The sequence below is a fragment of the Schistocerca piceifrons genome, chromosome X (assembly GCF_021461385.2).
Source record: "Schistocerca piceifrons isolate TAMUIC-IGC-003096 chromosome X, iqSchPice1.1, whole genome shotgun sequence".
NCBI classification, from domain to species: domain Eukaryota; kingdom Metazoa; phylum Arthropoda; class Insecta; order Orthoptera; family Acrididae; genus Schistocerca; species Schistocerca piceifrons.
This window is the reverse complement of record NC_060149.1, coordinates 277,732,050-277,752,023: the sequence shown is the minus strand read 5'-3', so window position 1 is coordinate 277,752,023 and position 19,974 is coordinate 277,732,050. Positions and strand designations below refer to the sequence as shown.

The 19,974-nt window shown below is 37.0% G+C and overlaps 1 pseudogene; it reads right to left on the bottom strand.

Moving 5' to 3' along the window:
- LOC124722310 overlaps positions 1–19,974 on the bottom strand; it is a 145,912-nt pseudogene that overhangs the window by 6,180 nt on the left and 119,758 nt on the right.

Genomic DNA, 19,974 nt, shown 5'->3' with positions numbered 1-19,974 from the left:
ATATGCACAGAAACTGCTAGTAACTCCCTCTATACACCTGCTTTGTCACTAGATATCATGTGAGATACAGTAGATATCATGTGAGATATGTCATGAGCTGCTTGTTGCAGGTTTCACAACAGTGTCACTAAACAATATACATTTGACAAGTAACAAGGTAGGAAACAGGACAAAAAAATTTTTTAATAACACTTGCATAAAGAACCATGCATAATCAGAATGAACCATTTCACGAAACTGTCAATGACCAAATAAAAACTAAAACAGAAGATGTGTCAAGCATTTCCACACTGAATAATTGCAAAAATGTGACCACGTGGTGAAAATTATTTGCTTTTAATCACTGTATCTTTTTGAGTACTTCATTCAGTTTATTCTAGCACAAATTTAAATCTCATAATTTCAAGAAAGTCATGGATGCCCCACTTTGTATCTGGATTTTTGTTTTGGATGTGAATGGTAAGATTTTGTACAGTTGCTTATGAATTAAAAATACTCAAATATCTGGAAATCATTTGCAGGAAGTGCTAACAACATAACTATAAACTGAGTTACACTTATATGAGATAAAACTTGAGCTCAGTATCTGGGAATCTCAAACTAATGACACACAATAGTGTAACTACCTTAGAGAAATGATGTATCTTATGGAGATGTTGCTCTGCAACTGAATGTCAAGGAGTGCATGACTAAAAATATAACCTACACAAACAAGGAGAAAATTTCTCAACCTGGTAATGATTATTCTTAAAATTTTCTTACTTTCCAAAGTGGCTTATTTTACATCAATGCACTTTGCCAAAGTGAATAGATTTCATCTCTGGATTGTGATTTCAGGTCTGCAAAATACCGATTTATGGCTGTAAAAACAATCTGTGTAGCGATTAAACACTTCTAAGGTACAAAATTTTTTGCACTTAGGAATGTAATACAATATGGTGCATTTTCTTAATATTTTCATCTTTTGTTGTAGTCTTGTGATTTCCTTGGTGTGGATCATCTTCAAAGAGAACTAGAGCTACTTTAAAACTGAGTTGTCAACTGCTTACATGTTAAAAATTAAGAAGCAGCCTACATGTAAACCATCACCAGCTTTTAATTAATCTTTATTAGTGATAAACCATAGCACAGTATTTCAGTTTATCCATATGAACTAAACACCCATTTAGTTTTAAAGATCATACACATACAATATTCTGAAGGTCAAGTGGGGACTGGACTGACAATATTATGACACATGTACCAGCAAAGAAATATAATTTTGTTTACATCCATACTACACAGGTGCCTGGCTGAAAAAGTTGATCTTTATCTTTACTGACAGTACACACTGAAAATGCTGGAGAAGGACCTCAGTAAAAGAACAGGGCTCATGCGTGTATAAGCTATCTTTTTCATACACAACATTTACAAGCAGAATAGGAAGGGGTTCAAAAACATATCGGTTCCAAATATCCACAGCTGTACACAATGCAGATGCTGTGTTCTGTATATTTCAATGCATTCCACATCATGAGTAGTTTTTCTCACAAGCAAATAAAATAAACAACTCTGCACGTTTTCAACATTTGATAGGAATGGAAGATGTTAGTCTTCCAAAAACTTCCTGCTGCTGTCAACCAGCTGAAAAAAGATATTTACAAAGATAAGAGAAAAGGTGATGGGAAACAGTGAGAAGTCCGGACAGGAAAATGCCTTATGTGCAATATGATGAAGAAGAAGAAGAAGAAGAAGAAGAAGAAGAAGAAGAAGATGATGATGATGTTGATTATTTTTGTATACCGCCTGGAAGGCGGCACGTGGGTCTGCTCCTGAAAACAAAGGTAGGCCAAAGCCAGGAAGCAAGGAGGAGCAGGTGAGGTAGAACTATTGGCACTGCAGTGTGAAACTAAAATCACCTTTACTTAACTTTGCGTACAAGTAGAGGTTCGCCGACTGTGAAATAGAAACAATGTTGCTAGATCGTCTTCTTGGAATCAAATGGGTAGAATCTGCAGTGGCACTCGTAGAGCTCAACAAGGCCAGCTAGAGGGCGCTGTCGTCGGTGTCTGTCGTAGTGCCAACTTAAGAACTTGCACCTACGCTGTGGCACCGTAGCTATCGATACCACAATGATAATGATGACGATGAAGAAATGCAAGACCTTTTAAATGCATAGCTAGCCTGACTGGTGTGCCACCTCATCAGCCAGTAAATAGAGTGGTCACACACAATTTGTCTGTCTCATCTCTCTGTCTGTACTTAATATTTAACATTATTAAAATAACTTAAAATCCTGAACTTTCTGCACAATACAATTTATTTGTTGATCACAGTTTTATCAGAGATGAGGAAGAAAAAAGGTTTCCTTGAGTAAAATTATTTTGGGAACAATTTGCTTGGGCATTACTACAGATTTATTAATTTTAGATAACAATGTGAAAATATGCTGAAATCCAGGATAATTTTGCCAAATGAGCAATTTATTTTTCTTTAATTAGTTCCAGATCTAAGTCCATCTCCATGCTGGCAGTCAGTTTTAAGGTAATTTACACATTTCTCTTGAAGGAAAGTGTTCATCTAAAATATACAAAGTACAAATTGCTTTCTGTGACATATGCTGGATCATGAGACAGTCTAACAGGGTGCACAGAGCAACTTTCACTTTGTGCCACTATAATTTTTTCATGTTTTTATATTTCTACACAATTGTGAGAATCTCAATCCATTATAAAAATAATACTATTTTCTTTTTAAAAAAGAATATTTCAGTTTAAGCACTTACTTGTTACTATGTAAATAGAAGAAAAACTACTAACAGATCTGTTTTACCCAAAACACTTGACATTACCTGAACAACAGCAACTCTAACCATTGAGTCTCCACTAGGAAGATGGTTATAAAAATCAAGTATGGAGCTCAAAAGAAATGGTATTCTTTCTTCTAGAACATCTACTAAGGCTGATTGTGCTAACTGCCGAAAACTCAAAATCACCCCCACAATTGTCATCCTTTGCAACACATTGTCAACATCTAGAAAAAAAGAAGTAATATTTTTTTTAGTTTTTTTACATAAGCAGCTTACACTGAAAGTAACTGTACTAATTAGTTTTAATTATTAGTTATTAGAGATTTTTTTCACAATATTACAATACAAGAAACCAAAGATGAGATTTACTGTCACACAGATTTTATGTTTATTGGTACCAAAATTTAAGAGAAGTTATTTAAATTTACAGTATGTAACAGGATAGCAAAGAGTTTTTACATTTTGAATGACAATGAATCTATTAAATCAATAGCAGAACTTCTATTTTACAGGTTTTTGGCCTCAGATTTGAAAAGTAACACTGAGCAAGGTGGCACAGTGGTTAGCACACTGGATATTATAGTCTGGAAAAGAAGTCTCCTAAAATAACTAGCTTGTAAATTTTCTTTTACATTTTAAAGAAGGGAGAGACTAAGTTACCTTTTAACTCTTCCTCAAATTTAACAGTCTTTTCTATGCTTTTTATTCTGAGTAGTACCTAGTTTGTTTTCCTGGATTATCAATACGTTTTGAATATTTCCCAGACACTTACACCAGGCCTGAAGTTATGATACAAGTACTGCCACCACAGCATCAAGTAGTCACAACATAGCCAGCAGATGGACCAGAGTTGTAATATCATTGACGTAGCAAAAAGGAAGAGTCTCTGGGGCATGGGTGATCTGATGGCTTCACATTCAAGCCACACTTTTGTTGTTGCTTACGTGATTGGAACTGATGCCTTGGCAAAACAAGGATGGGCCAAGCCCGTATAAATGCTACTCATTTCTAGACAGAAGTATGCAGTCTGTCAGTCACCAGCTCCAAGTTGGAACCTACGCTGGTTTACGACTCTCCACGGATCAACTAGGCACCACCGATAAACTCTGCGGCTGCTACCTCCATTCCTGCTGTTTGTGCTCATCCCGATGCTGCTGATCTGCTATGAGCCACAAGCTGCCTCTAGTCTGTGTGGCCATCACTGTGGCTGCCATCTGCTGGTGGAATCACCATCCTGGCCAAGTTGCGCCACCATCACTTCACTGGCCGAAGGATGCTGTGGGCAGTCACCAACAACAAGCTGCTCACTGACCACAGCACCTTCTCACCAACTGTATACAGCTTATGGTCTGGAGGCATTGGCTTCTCCGAGAATCATCACAACTGTTGTTGTTTGATGAGCAATAAACGAATGTTTTAAGAATCCTGTTTTCATGACAAAATGTCAGGTGACAACAAGACATGCACTTGCTGCCCCTCCGCTACCCCACCGACGGTAGTGAACCAATGGCTTCCTGAACTCTGCCACCCCAGTTCCACCATTCACTGTAGTGGCCAACCAACCTCGGCCTCTACGTTTGGTGTCAGACACTAGTATTGACATCTGTAGCTTGATCCAGGACCACATCTCCAACCTCAACATGTATTTTTGATGGTATGAGTTTTTTGAGTGAGGTTTTTATTTTTGTGGTCTTTTTATTTTGTTTTGCATATGGTCATGTTGGATAGAATTGATGTGCATAGAAACATGAAAGTACAGTTTGTGAAACCTGAGGGACCTGTGAATTTGTCGCAGTTAAGGGAAACTACAGAGAATACTATTTACAGCCAGTGAGATGCCAACACTGTAATCTAGCGAGAAACGAACTATCTTATATGCAGTCTGGTGCAGCTACATGTAGAATTTGCCGACGTTATGGAGATGAGGCAAATATGTTCAGAATACAAATGGGCAATGATCTGACATAAGAATTAATATCTATTTTGTTCTTATGCCTGGGTGTTAGTAGTAGCTGTCCTCATTTGGTCAATTTGTGGTACACTTTAAGTGTGTTGTGGTTTTGGCAGATAGAATTTGCACAAATACCAGGGTTTCAAACAAGAGTGATGGTGCAGGAAGTGATTGACTACTTGGTGATAGAGGTAGAAGGCTGAAGGAAATTAATGCTGCTTTACCAAAATAAGTCAATACTTTAACAGCTGATGATGTGCATAAAGAGGGTGAACTAGCTTGGACAGTAGAGGCAAAAGCTCCATTCTGTGTACTTGTCTTTCTGTGGATTCAACTGCAGCTAATCTAGCAACCCCTTCTTTGGATAAAACAACAGAATGAGTCAGAATTTATTGACAATTTGGGAGTTGCTGGAGTCTGGGTGGTTGGTCAAACGAAATATGTTTGCACATGGCCCAGTTATGATTTTTGGGTGAAAAAAAAAACATATGCATTGTATCATGAGGATTTGAACAGGGCACATATATTTGAACAATGCAAGAGTAGATTCTTTCAGCACTACCTCAAGAAGAACCATTCCAGGTTCTTTAGGCAGCAGCTCAATGGTATGTCTCAGAAACGAAATGATTCAATGAAAACATTCTCAGAAACTATGTGCAAATGTATAAATTAATACGAGATGAGGAGATGGATAAAATTATCCAACAAGAAGCAAAGCACATGTTTTTGAGGGAGCTCCCACCCAATTTGCCAAGAACAGTATGGATGAAGAATCCAAAGGATTCAGCTGCTGTCACTAAGAGTGCTACACAACTATGGGAAATAGACATAGCAACACAGGTATGTGATAACCATAGTGTTTTTCTGTCAGAAGTGTTACAGGTGTGGATGTGTAGACTACATTCAGAAACAATGCCACTGACTGCAGAGCAGGATTGTAGCGCAATGCCATGAGTGTGGGGTGGTAGGACACTGCGTGCAGGATTGTCAGAATAAAAAGCAAAGAGAGTGACATCATAGTAAGAGTCCATTAAATGACAATGGGAATTCCTCACAGAAAGATGGTACTCCCAATAGAGCGCAATGCAACTAAGGTGCATGCAGAGGCAGAGTGTTATGTGGTTGGCATGGTAAACAGAACAGAATATAAGCTTTTACTGGACACAGAGGCTCATGTGTTGGTAAGTAGTCTACACCTCCTAGGTGGGAACAGATTTATTCTCTGCAATATAGATTTATGTGGAACAATGTGGCATCATTGGGGTCAGCACTGTTAAGTTTTTGTATTGTAACAAAGAATTTTAAGGAATATACAAAAGTATTGCCCCTTATTGGTGAGGGGTACTGTGCAATTGTGGGCTGGATTTCCCGAGTAAGCATCATGCAAAGACTGATCTATCGCAGCACGCTATCGAACCCAGTGGGACATTATTCCAGCTTCAAATGACTGCTGCAAATGATGCACTGTCAGAAGGTTCGCCAATCATGATGGTGGAGCCAAGTAAACTGAATGCACCATCATTAAAGTTCAGTTCACATTACCAGAGTAGTACAAGGTATGGGAAAGTGTGGGTGTTGACCTACTGATGACGTTTTATGTATTACTGAGTTGTTGGAACACAACTGGATACATCACAACATTTTATATGCAAGAGCATGGCATGCATGCATGCATGCAGGAAGTAAATGGAGAATATGTGGTTCCAGTTTGGGTCTGACGAAGTGGATCTGTCAAAAGGGTTAACGATTTCTGATTCGGACATTCTAAATGATGACGACAATTTAGATAGGGTGAGTGGAGACCTTTGCCACAAGCAAACCATCGAAGCATCTGCATTACGCAAAAAGGTACAGCATTGAAAAGGAAAAGAGATTTGCAGATTTGTTCAATCCTAGTGGACCAGTACCAGCGACACCCATGACACAGTGGGGAATAAGACTCATTTCTATTAAAAAGCGTACAGAATACCTTGGCACTTACATCCGTTAATGGAGGAATTCATCACATATTCTATACCAAATATAATGGAAACAATGGACAACCTGGGTCAATGTAATTATTTCTCCATGATGGGTTTAAAGAGTGGGTATCATCAGTTGGAATTAATTTTCGAAGACCAGTCAAAGCCCACATTTACTGTTCCTTGATGACACTACAAATATCTCCAAAGATCAGCCAAAGCCAACATTTACTGTTCCTTGGAGACACTACACGTATCAAGGGATGCCATCTGGGCTGAAGAATGCATCATCCATGTTTCAGGGGTTATTAGATTCAGTACTAAGAGAGTTAAAACCATATCAGTGTATGGTCTATTTAGACAACATTACATTATTTTCTAGGGATTTGGAGGTACACCCACAAGAGCTGGAGGAGGTATTTAAGAGGTTGTGTGTGGCTCACGTAACATGAAATATTGAAAAATGTCACTCTGCATCAACAAAAATGAATGGCCATGTGATTAGCCAAGATGGTATGAAAACCTACCAAAGATTGATACATGCTGTCAATGACTTATTACCACTGCAAACTGTGAAACAACTCCATTCATTTTTAGATCAAAGTACTTATTACAGAAAATCTGTCAAATGATTTGCTGAAACTGCTAGGCTGTTAATGCATTTGTTAAAAAAAGGGCGTAAAATACGGCGGACATTCGACTGTCATAACACAATTGAGAAACTGAAAGAGGCACTAACAACCAGTCCGGTGTAAATATTTCCAAATTACGAGAAATGGTTTATCCTGTCCTGTAATGCAAGCAACCTAGTGATAGGATGCATTCTAAGTCAGGATGTGAATGACAAGGAGCACAAATGGCATACAAACTGAGGCAGTTAAACAAAGACAAGAGGAATTACTCAACCACAGAGAAGGAAATGTTGAGTGTCATATACCCATTTTCATTGTCACTTGTCCATTAGTAAATTAAAAATATAACAGACCATATGGCATTAAAGTTGTTATTAGACTGAAAGATCCTTTGAGCAGATTAAATTATTGTGCACTAAAATTAAGCAAACGTGATTAGGAGGTAGTACACAATCACAGTGGCAAACACAGCAACATCGATGCATTAAGTGGCAGTGGTTGGTAGAAGCCTTTCAGAGAAGCAAATAGTGCAGACCACTGATGAAGACTGCCAATTATTTAGGATGTAGTCACAGTTCGCTATGCACCACGCACTACTGTAAAGGATGACGAAGTTCAGGTCACGCACTGTGGCACTCGCAGCTCTGAGGAACGAAGTGTTTAAGGAAATGCGCCATCATGTGTTTGCAAGTCATGGGGGATGAAGAATAACTGACCACAGAATCACTGAACAATACTGGTGGAGAACAAGGAGACAGGATATTGAACAGTATGTAAGGAACTGCATACCATGTGCGCACTGTGCAAGGAGGTACTTATATGTAAGGAGGATCCAGAACCCAAAAATATCTTTTAGATCACTCTTATCAACATCTACATCTGTACTACCAAGCTGGGAGTGCTTTATGTTCACTAGAAAAAAATTTAAAAACTGCAAATTACATTATCTTTTGTTGACTTTTACTTACAACTTACTTTTTAAAGAGACACTGATATGTAAGGAAGGTCCTGAAACTGCAGATATTGGATACAGCATTCACTGTGGAAAGTGACTTCACAGCTACAACTTACATTTTTGGTTTAAGTTTAACTGAAACATTTAAAACATTTATGGAATCTGATAGAAGCATTTATTAAATACAATAATTTTTTAAATAAAAAATTTTGAAATATAAAATAACTGACTAAATTATAATATTTTCAAAAGGCTGGCATAAAGTACTCCCTTCTTGGTATTGCGAGGGTTAAACACAAGTCAAAGTTGTCAGCATACAGTAAAGGAGAAATCATGTAATAAAACAATTTATCACATTACTGGATTTCACAATTAAAGACGTGACACCAAGCTTCCCTCAAACAACGTTGATGTAACATACAACACAGGAGTGTATGAGTATTCTGGACAATGTACACTGACACCTTGTGGCCAATTGCTCATGATAAGCTTCAATAATGAGATACACTTTATGCGTAGTTCAAATAACGTTGCAGTAATCTTCATAAACCTATGCAAACAACAAATAGCAGTATATGAATAACAGGAAGAGAAACAAAGTTCTGTGTACCTTTTTACTTTGTGGATGGTTCATACGGAGGTCACTTAACAGAGAAACAACCAACAGTATAATAATTATGAACTGTAACAGTAATAATTACATGCTGTAAAATTTTTGTACCAATTTTATTTATACAGTATATCAGCTTCTCAATATACTGGATAAAAAGATAGGAACATGTGGCCTTACGAAAATCGAGTACCTTTCATTTGTACATAATCATAGATGTAATATTTAAAATGGGATAAAAGTTACAGTAAAACCAGTATACAACAACAACATACACACTAGTGTCCACACACATTTCTCATTATTCTTCTTAGCAAATGCAGCAATGACAACATCCGAACAAAGAGAAAATATTAATATAAAACAGTAAAAAATAAAACAATAAAAAGGTAAAAGATGGGATTATGTACTAAACTGAGTTGGCCACTATTAGGTGTATGCACAAAATCCCAAAACCAGATTACATGGTGCCCCAAATCAGAAAGCTGGGAAAGCATACAAAGACAGACAGTCTCACAACATGCAACATGATGTTGATACATCCTTAAAAATCATCTCAAAATGTAAAGCAAAAGCCAACAAGCAAAAAATGAATATAAACCTAGTAATATTGAAATTAGGCATGGCATGGCAAAGGGTAACATGGAATCAAACAGAGAGCACAGGTCCAAAGTATATGGTATGATATGTAGAAGCAGAACTATATGGTACGACACATAGAAGCAAACTATGAGAATACAACATCAATGTGAAGGAGCAGAAACATTTACTGCACTCTCTGATATTAACAAACGAAACACAAGAAATGCAACATGGCATGTAGTATTCCATCAACATTCTAGAGGAATTTTCAGTTTTGGAATTCAGTTTGTTTAGGATACCAGTAGTCTGTAAAAAATATTGCACATTTTAATCTCCTAGAGAGTGTCTGAACATTCCCTTATTCAGTTTATGAAGGATCTGAATTCTACTGTCGATGTTTGGGGCCTCATGCCCTACTTACCATATCTGTATGCCAAAAGACAAAACATTACTACTACTTGTAAACGCATGTGTTGCTTAAACATGTCATTAATGATTGGGCCTGTATGGCTTACATAGCACTTCTCTCACATTCCATAGCTGATCCTACAAACACCCAAATGTTAAAATGAAGAAATTCTTTATGATTCATTCTAACTGCTATGGAAATCCATGTCTCCAATTTCTTATTAATTTCATGTTATATGTAATTCAGATCTGACATTCCATGGCTCCTTTTCCCATTTCATTTGTTTTTAGATTATGCTAGCTATTTTCCTTATGATTTTGTTTGAAATTAATACTGGAGGTGGTCCCTGATCCAAAGCTTCTTTACTTTTGGCTATCAAGTTATTAATTGTACTACATGCCAACACATAATCCACATTAAATTTCAAACCCCCTATCAAGCATTGTTATTTCAGCTGCTGCAAATTTTATGCCTTTCATGTTAACTACTCTGTGATAAAATTCAAAAGCATATTTCATTTGATGATGTACTGTGGTACTATCATGACTGTGCTGTCTTGCCTCTCACTGATGTGTCGATTCCTTTTTAAGCCTATGCATGACTACTTCACCTTATCATGAAATTGATTTAATTGAAGGTTACATACTTTTGAGACAAATGCTTTGAATTAGATTCACCAACTTGACTTTGTTCCTCTGATACTTAGCAACCTTACCAAAAGCCAAGTGAGGCAATACTCCCAAAACTTTATCATTACATTTTTTTTTCTGTGGTTGTTAAGAATAATAAATAGAAATATGTGTGGTATACTTCAATCCATCCAGTGGCATTGTGGCAGAATACTATCATTCAATCAAATGCTCATTTACTTGAAAATTGTCAGATATATTTGCAGAAAAATTAGCTAAGGATCCACAGTTTATTTTACTTCAATACACATACAGAAAAAAAGAATGATGAGTATCAATGTATTTTTTTTTTTTTTTTTTAGTACTCACACTATGTTAGTGCTAATGAGTGCAAGAATTATACGCTGAAATTTGACAGTAAACATTTTTGAATTGTTAGTAAAACTTCTGAAATATGAGAAGGTGTAAGCAAGTTTCTTTTGACACAGTTACACGCAAAGCTTTCATTGGAAGAAACATGTTAAACATAAATGCAACAATGGGTCTTTTTCGAGATAATATCAAGGACAACAACTTACGCTGCAATTTCTTGAACTGCTCTTTCATTATGTCTGGCTTGTCAAAATTAGTTCGCAGAGATACTAAAACATCCTTATTACCAGTTACCAATTTCTGAAATGGAAAAAAAAAGTCGGATTTAATGAGGCAAACAACAAAGTAAAATTATAAACCACAAATAAGTATCATTCACACATTATCATGCTGAAGTAAGTAATCGTATATCTATATTCTGACATAATTGTCGTAAGGAGTGTGACCAAAATATAACTTACATGTTTATTTGACACTACAACAGTGAAGCCATTGTCACAGTACATAAAATATTTTCTTTAAAAAATGTGGTTACATTTCCGGTTTCAACGAACTACAACATCATTTTCAAATGTATAACATCAGTTGGAGAATATACAATGGGAATTATGAGAGACACATTTCACAAAAATTATGAGAAATAATGAGACCAGGCAACTGAGGTAATGGTGGCACAACCAAGACACTACAAGTTATGCCCAAGCTTGCCCAAACATTCATTCCATGTCCTAATGTAGAAGAGATAAAAACTACGCCAGGGTAAAAATTGCCAAGAATTCTTGCTATGTGTCCTGCTGTGACCTATGTCTGATATAAATTCAAAAGTCATAAGTGTATCAAGTACAGCTATCTTCCATATGGAATGCAGCACATAATTTTTATATGTTCTGAAAAAAGAATCTCGAAACACACTGTACTTCCATGTAGGACTGACACACTAGTAACCATATATATGGAGAGACAACCTGAAATACATCGATTGCCTGTATGTTCACTGTGCATTTCAAATTAAACCACATGCTATGAAGTTGGAGGCACTTGATGTGAAGCATTAAAGAATTATGTATTCACTGGACTATGATATCCAATATTCAGATTCCAGATGTAGGTGACTAATATTGAGTCAGTTTTGTAACGTCTCAGATTATTATACATTGTACTGTATGGAATTGGGGACCTAGAAACGATGGAGAGGCTTCATCCCCGCCATAGCCCTCAGTGGTTCACAACCCTACAACATGCTACAGCATTCCGCTCACCCCAACGCCGCCTCACACTGAAGCCAGGGTTACTGTGCAGTTCGGCCCCCAGTGGACCCACCCGGGAACGTCTCACACCAGACGAGTGTAACCCCAATGTTTGCATGGTAGAGTAATTATGGTGTACACGTACGTGGAGAAAGTGTTTGCCCAGCAATCGCCGACATAGTGTAACTGAGGCGAAATAAGGGAAACCAGCCCACATTTGCTGAGGCAGATGGAAAACCGCCTTCAAAACCATCCACAGACTGGCTGCCATACCCGACCCCAACACTAATCTGCCAGGCAGATTCATGCCGGAGATTGGCATACCTTCCCACCCAGAAAGCAATGTATTAGACCGCATGACTAACCGGGCGGGCATATTATACATAGTCTTTTCTCTTTCTGAAAAATTGTGTGCCCTTCACAAAAAGGGATGAAATGCAAAATGTAAGGAGAGCAGCATTCAGAGGCAAAACATACTGGAGATGGCCAATACATGCATAGCCATTTAATTTGTCTTTTTACAAATAAAGAAAAGAGAAAAGGTAATGATATACCATAGAGTTGAGGTATGCAGTGCGTTTTCTGAAATAGTTAGCTTTGAAGGAAGACATAATCCAAAAGTTAAGGAAAGCATCTCAACTATACAGGAAATCTATTATGTGAATTCCACCCAGGACCTTCTATAAACATTTCTTGTTTTATAAGATGTTAACAGGTTATATCAACAGAATATCTATGCAAGGTGTTAACAAATAACTACTAACACCAGAAATTACTGGTTCTTGCTTCATAAAGAAACCTGACCCACTGCAGAAAACATTATGGAAAGAGGATGTGTAGTAACCTGTAACCAATTAATTCATAAATAAAAATAAACTGTAAATCTGATAAAAACTGTGATTTTGACCAAATGTGAAAAAGAAACCTGAAACACAATAATAAATTCTGCATGGCATGCTAGGACAGCTTTGAAAGCACCTACAATATAATATCCACTTAGTGCAAATACTCTCTCTTCTTAGGTTTAAAAACAACTGAGTGAATAAGTTACTTAAAAACACTTTACAAAAATTGTGTGGGAAAGACAAAACATGCATTTAAAAAATTTTGAAAAGCCTAACTTCATAAACAAATGTTGCTTTGTTTCACTTACGCCACCACCCCCTTTGTAGGCATATTATATTACACAAAATCGCCCAATATTTAGTTCTCCACTTCTTTCTCATGTGACTGTCGCTTGGATACTTATAACGGCCTCTCAGTATCAAGATAGTACCAGTATATGCAAACAAAAGATTTATCTTTTTGTGATCCTAACCTTATATAAGTTAAACATATTTGCCTTCCCATGCAACCAATCAAAGCTGATAAGGTTGGGCAAGCACTTACAAAATATAAAATGCAGTAATTGCACGGAGATCAAAATATAACAGTTGTTGAGTGACACCTGACCCCGACTACTCAACTCACTGATACTTTAATCCAATCAAGGTACAAATAAGGCAACTATGAAACAGAACTAACAAGCTATTTTACTTCCTTGCTAAAGTTCTGTACACCATCAACAACCGAACAAAGGAAAAACACATCAATCTGAGACATAATTTACTCTTAAATACTTATTTTAAGATGAACTGATGTATCATGTACGAGGGCTATCCACAAAATACATTACGTTTTGGAATTAAAAATAAATAAAGTATTGGAATTTTTTTTATTATATACAGATGAAAGCCACACTTCAATACTACTTTTCTACATAGTTGCCATTTAAATTAAGGCATTTATCGTAGCGACGGACGAGCTTGGAAATTCCTTCATCGTAAAATTCAGCCGCCTGCACCTTCAACCACATGGTTACCTCTTCTTGAAGCTGTGCGTCATCATCAAAACGCTGCATAGCCAACCACTTCTTCATTGCTGGGAATAAGTGGAAGTCGCTCGGTGCCAGGTCGGGACTGTACGGCGGATGAGGAAACAACTTCCACTTAAAAGATTCGAGAACTTCACGAGTGGCATTTGCCGTGTGGGCCCGGGCATTGTCGTGAATCAGCAAGATCTTTGAGCCCAACTTTCCCCTGCGCTTGTTTTGTATTGCTCTTCTGAGGTTGTGCAGAGTTTTGCAATACCTTTGAGAGTTTATTGTAGTGCCTCTTTCCAGGAAATCCACAAAAATCGTATTTCTACCGGGTTACTGATTAACCACGTGGTTGAAGGCGCAGGCGGCCGAATTTTACGATGAATGAATTTCCAAGCTTGTCCATCGCTACAATAAGTGCCTTAATTTAAATGGCAACTACGTAGAAAAGTAGTATTTAAGTGTGGATTTCATCTGTATATAATTAAAAAAATTTCCAATACTTTATTTATTTTTAATTCCAAAACATAATGTACTTTGTGGATAGCCCTCATATTTTCAGATGCTTCTGGGGAGAATAACACCACATATCACTATTTACATAAAAGCTGCAAAACTGCAGGACATTGATACATTATGCATCCCATTGGGCAGTGTATATTTAGCATTATCTCTATAGCACATGTTTTTGTACATTCTTCCAGTTTCATACTGCATAGAAAAAAAATTCTTTCACAAAGATGCAGATGAAACAGAAGGCAAGAGTGGCATCTATAAGGACCTGAAAATCCTTCATTTGATTAAAGAGGCAAAGGGGACGGAATATACAAGACTGCTCAAGACAAAGTATGGGAGAAAGATTATTGGTCATCAACCCACTGATGGTCACATGATTAGAAAGTGAAGCTCGGATTGGGCAAACACAGGGAAGCGAATCAGTCACGTCCATTTGAAAGGAACCATCTCAGCATCCACCTTAAAAAATTTACAGAAAGCACAGAAGACCTAAATCTGCATAGTGGATGAAACTGAGTCACATTCTTTCTCAACTGTGAGCGGTGCTAGAGGATTAAGTAGTAAACCGAACCAGAGCACAAGGTCAAGGGATAAATACTAGGCAAAGGTGAGAGGAAACTCAACTCTTCTCTCTTTGCTGGATATAAGACAGAGAAGGACAGAGAGATGCACAATTACATAAGGACTGAAAAATACAATCACCCAAAATTCCATCTCAAGGGAGACACAGCAGATTAATATGACAAGGAATTTATCCCCCCCTCCCCCCCCCCCCCCCCCCAAATTTGCTAGCAGAAGAAACATCAGGTGCAAAAGCTAGTGGTTTCATAATATTCCATTTATATCTGTTACAAAATGGAAATATCTTTACATGAAAATATTCTATTAATTCTATATCAAGTTCACAGTATAAGAAGCATTGCAAAAAGACCCAGTAGATTCAGTAACATTTGCATTATTCAGCTCACTTATATCTATCTGAAAATTCTAGACCATCATTGAGTTTAGTACTGATGAACAACCTCTAATAAAATGGTACTCTGCATGGCAGTCATCGAGGTTACAAAATTTCATGCAATCCACCTTTCTAGCACTATTCCAATAATCATACAGGTAAGGGAAATAGACGGATTGGAAGTTACTTGGCTTTTAAAATGCTTTTCAATCAGTACAGCAGTGACATATACAACTGAAAACAAGTTCATATGGAATATTTAGGTAATATGACACTGGACTGACTCATAACTAATGGGCCCAACAAAGCATGTTATGTGAGATTGCATGTCATGAACAGATACAACACTAAATTTTAGTGTTGCTCGGGGAAACGTGGCAGGGTGACTACCTTCATCTCATATATTAATGAGTTACCACCTTCGATTTCTACACGTGATTATGTGACCTGTGGGAAAGCTTCAAATGAGGTAAGGAAGAGAATGCTCTACATAATCACCCAGTCAAATGACATAGGCGAAATCAATTTTATCTCAATATTTAAACTGTTAAATATCTGGTTCTCTTCTGAGTTGAAAAACTGACAATGCAGTCCTCATATCCACTTTATAAACACGCTGACAATACTAATGTACATACAGCAACAGATTAACAGCCAAAGAGAAGTCACTCAGGCATCAGAGACATGCCGTCCCTGTATACCCTCTTCTAACAGAACTTACGATCACCATCTGGGCCCACAAGTTTAAGCAGCACTGACGAGAGTCCTGTGCAATATCTATTGACAACAGTCTACTTGAAACTGTTGGATACAATGCACAATATAAATTGAAGCTGCTACCACAGTTAAGTAAATCCTTTGACAGGTGGAGATTAATAACATTCTTATTGTCACAATCCCAACATGATGATGTGGCTGAAAAATTTTAGATACTGCAATAATCCAATGAGTGGCCCATCTCATTGCAATATTCAGCCATCATTGATCTACTGGTCTCCAGCAGCAGTGTGTATCACTCATGTTCCATTCAGGAACAATTTATGTTATTTGTTTGACACACAATAGTCCACTCTCACTCCACTCTCTTGTATACTCTTTCCCTGCAAAGTATCATGTCATCCTTCATGTAACCAACACCAGTAACCATTTTCATAAAAGACTTTCTCTTTATTTTTGTGAATATTTTACCTATTTTGATAGAAAAACTCATGTATGATATGAGGATCACATAACTAAACTTTCAGTATTCAGCCCATTGATAATGGAGATCAACCTTCAGCTTACAGAAAGGCAATGTTTCATGCCAGCACTCCTGAATTGTGTCAGAATAATCTGAGGAACACTTCAAGGGCATGAGGGTGTTTGTGTGGCCTTCCAGCTAACATGATTTCAGTCTTATAAAGTACACCTGGTATACCATGGAGGGAGATGTGCCTGCCTTAGCTTAAGCTTCTACCATTCTCTGTGAAATGTGCTTGGCAGTTGAGAGATTATAGATTTGAATAGCTTCCCAGAACCATTATAAAGGTGAAAGGGGTTACAACATACAAGTAAATTGCTGTGTCTAATTTGATTGTTCATGAGTGTATTCAGGAGTATGTGGATGATAGTTTAGCAGTGGACCGCATGGCAATGAAAAATATATCAGTTCTTGAACCATTTCAGTTCAATTGTTGTAAATATACGATTTACTGTGGAGATAAAAAAGGATGGATGCTTCTTAACTTGTTTGCCTTAGTTTGCTGCAAAAATGAAAGCACCCCACAACATGAACTCTACTGCAAGCCTACTCAAACTGTATCTGAAACAAGACATTTATCACCCCTTCAAGACACCTGTACAGAAGACATACATTACTGCTGTTAAAGGCCACCTATATGAGGAACTTGCACATTACTGCTGTTAAAGGCCACCTATATGAGGAACTTGCACATTTTAAGAGAGTATTTAATGATAGTATAATTGATACATGTCATACAAAATGTGTAAGGTTTTCCTGTTCAAACAGAACACAGACCAATAAGCAGAAGAGGACAGGTTTAAAATGATGGATTTCCTACTATATGCGAAAAAAAAATCCTAACAGATGTAAGGAGTATTTCTGCCAAAATAGTTCAGATCTTCACCAAACATAACAATAAAGTAACATTTTGATCAGCACCAATGAACACTACTTTTTTTGATTGCTTGAAGGATGATCTGATGCTTAAAAAGACAGGTGTATACAATATCTCACGTAAGTATGGTCTATAACATGTAAAGCAAACAACACATATTGTTCAAGAAGTGTGAGGCATATTGACAATGCAGTTTTGTGAAGCTTCGGATAAATCAGTAATGACCAAACACTTAACTGAGATAGCCTGCTATGTGGATGATGACAATATACAATTTTTGGTATCTAAATTCTTTTACTGCAATTCTGACGTCAAAGAGGATTTATAATATCATTGTATGAAGAATTTACTTAGCTGCACAGATGGTTTTGATTTGGATAATGGGTGGGATCTGCTACTTTCAGTTGTCTGCTCTTAAAGGCAATAGCATCTTCCTGCCCCCATTGACACTCCTGAGTTACTTTTCTTCATCTGTTAAAAGTCGGTGGCTGCATGTTCGTTGGCACAGTCAGCAGATTTATAAACCACATGGGGTGATCATACTTTAACTTTCAACTCAGAAGATGGTTAGACATTCCATAGCTGAGTTATGTGGATAAAAAATTAATCTGTTTCATCTTCATTCTTGAAACCTTACTGAGCAATTAGTGCCAGGAAAACTTGACGATTGACATGTAGTCAAATCTCGATGATATTTTATCCTTGTACAAAGGTTGACAAACAGTTAAAAATATAGAGAAGAGCAATGCAGAAAATGTTGCATAGGAAAGTGTAGCACTTCACTATAGCATTAACAAGGCCCAACTATAACCAACCACGTAAGAAAGATAACTGAGAGATATGAAATCGAATCACCATGTATGTTTAGTTTTGGTTAAAGTAAATGGCAGACTTGTTTCATTTATAGTATGATTTTCTATAAAAGGGATTGTTCATATTATACTCCACCAATGACACTCAATTATGACTTGATTGTGGGAGTTCATTTCAGACTGGATTAACAGAAGATATAAAGCTACACGAGGAGAAGATTGTTGGTGTGGACATTTTCTTCTGCAAGTATATAAACAGAAGATATAAAGCTACACGAGGAGAAGATTGTTGGTGTGGACATTTTCTTCTGCAAGTATATAAACACTTGATTCTGTAAATTCAAATGCCTGAGAAAATTCAAATGCCTGAGAAAGGTATTTCAACTTACAACATGAAAGAAGGGAAGATTTACAGAACTAATGACAGTCACAAAAATTATGAAAAATTCGAAGTGGTAGGCAAACAAAAAAAAGCAAGAAATTTTAATTTCAGGAGGTGTCTGCAAGTAAAATGCCCCTGAGAGGAAAAATAAAAAAGATTTTTTTTGTCATTATGTGGTTTAGGAATGGGGAGATTGGCCAGCTGCTGAAGAGAAATAACATCAAGTCAATCTTCTGACCTCCAGTTAAAACACACCAACTCATGAGGCCTGTGAAAATGCTGGATTAATCATGAGAGGAGTCTGCAACTACTCTACACAGAGAAATTAGTTGTAGCTCAAAACGCTTTGAAAACAAACATAATGCTGTGTTCAGTGATACCTCTATTATTACAAGGGATAACAGTCTCTGGGATAGCACAGTAAAAAAAGTTAAGAGAGATATAAATATCTAATAACACTCTCAATAAAGAAGGTGGATTGGATGTAAGTACAGTGTAGAACATGGCTATCACAATGTTAAAGATAACACACCTGACATGGGACAAAAACACTGTCTTATATTGTGATGGACTGAGAACCAGTGACGTTGCAGATGGTAACATGGCTATAGAAGGATGAGGCAGTCAGTTACCACTTGACAAAGACTGAGGAGCACTTGGCCAAAAGTTCATGGATGTATACTCACTGGATGTGGTAAGAAATCCAAGAATATTTTTTCAACTGAGAGCATATACTCAGAAATGCCACAAATGAGAAACATAAACAACAAAAGATGCTTAAACATGTAGAAATAAATTGTTAAAAACCATCTGTGAGTATCTAAAATAGGACCACATGAATAAGTATTGTCAGTCTAACAGTGAGATCCACTTTTTGTACCACCTCCACCCCATGGAAAATTGGAAGATGTCAAACTAGTGCTTGATCTTCTTTGTATCCATCAACAAGAAAATAGTAATATTCTGCTCTGGAAAACTTGTTCCACTCTCAAGAAGGAAGGAAGGAAGCTCCTGATTCACAGAAAACTCGTTGTGCTGCCAACATGATCTCAAGTTATATGATATTAGGGGAATGAACTTCCTACACAGGATGAAACAAATTCTCATATCATCAGTGAAATAAAGTTTTACAGTAATGAACCCAAACATTCATAATTGGAATACAGATACCTTTCACAGCCAGAAACTTCTACGATTT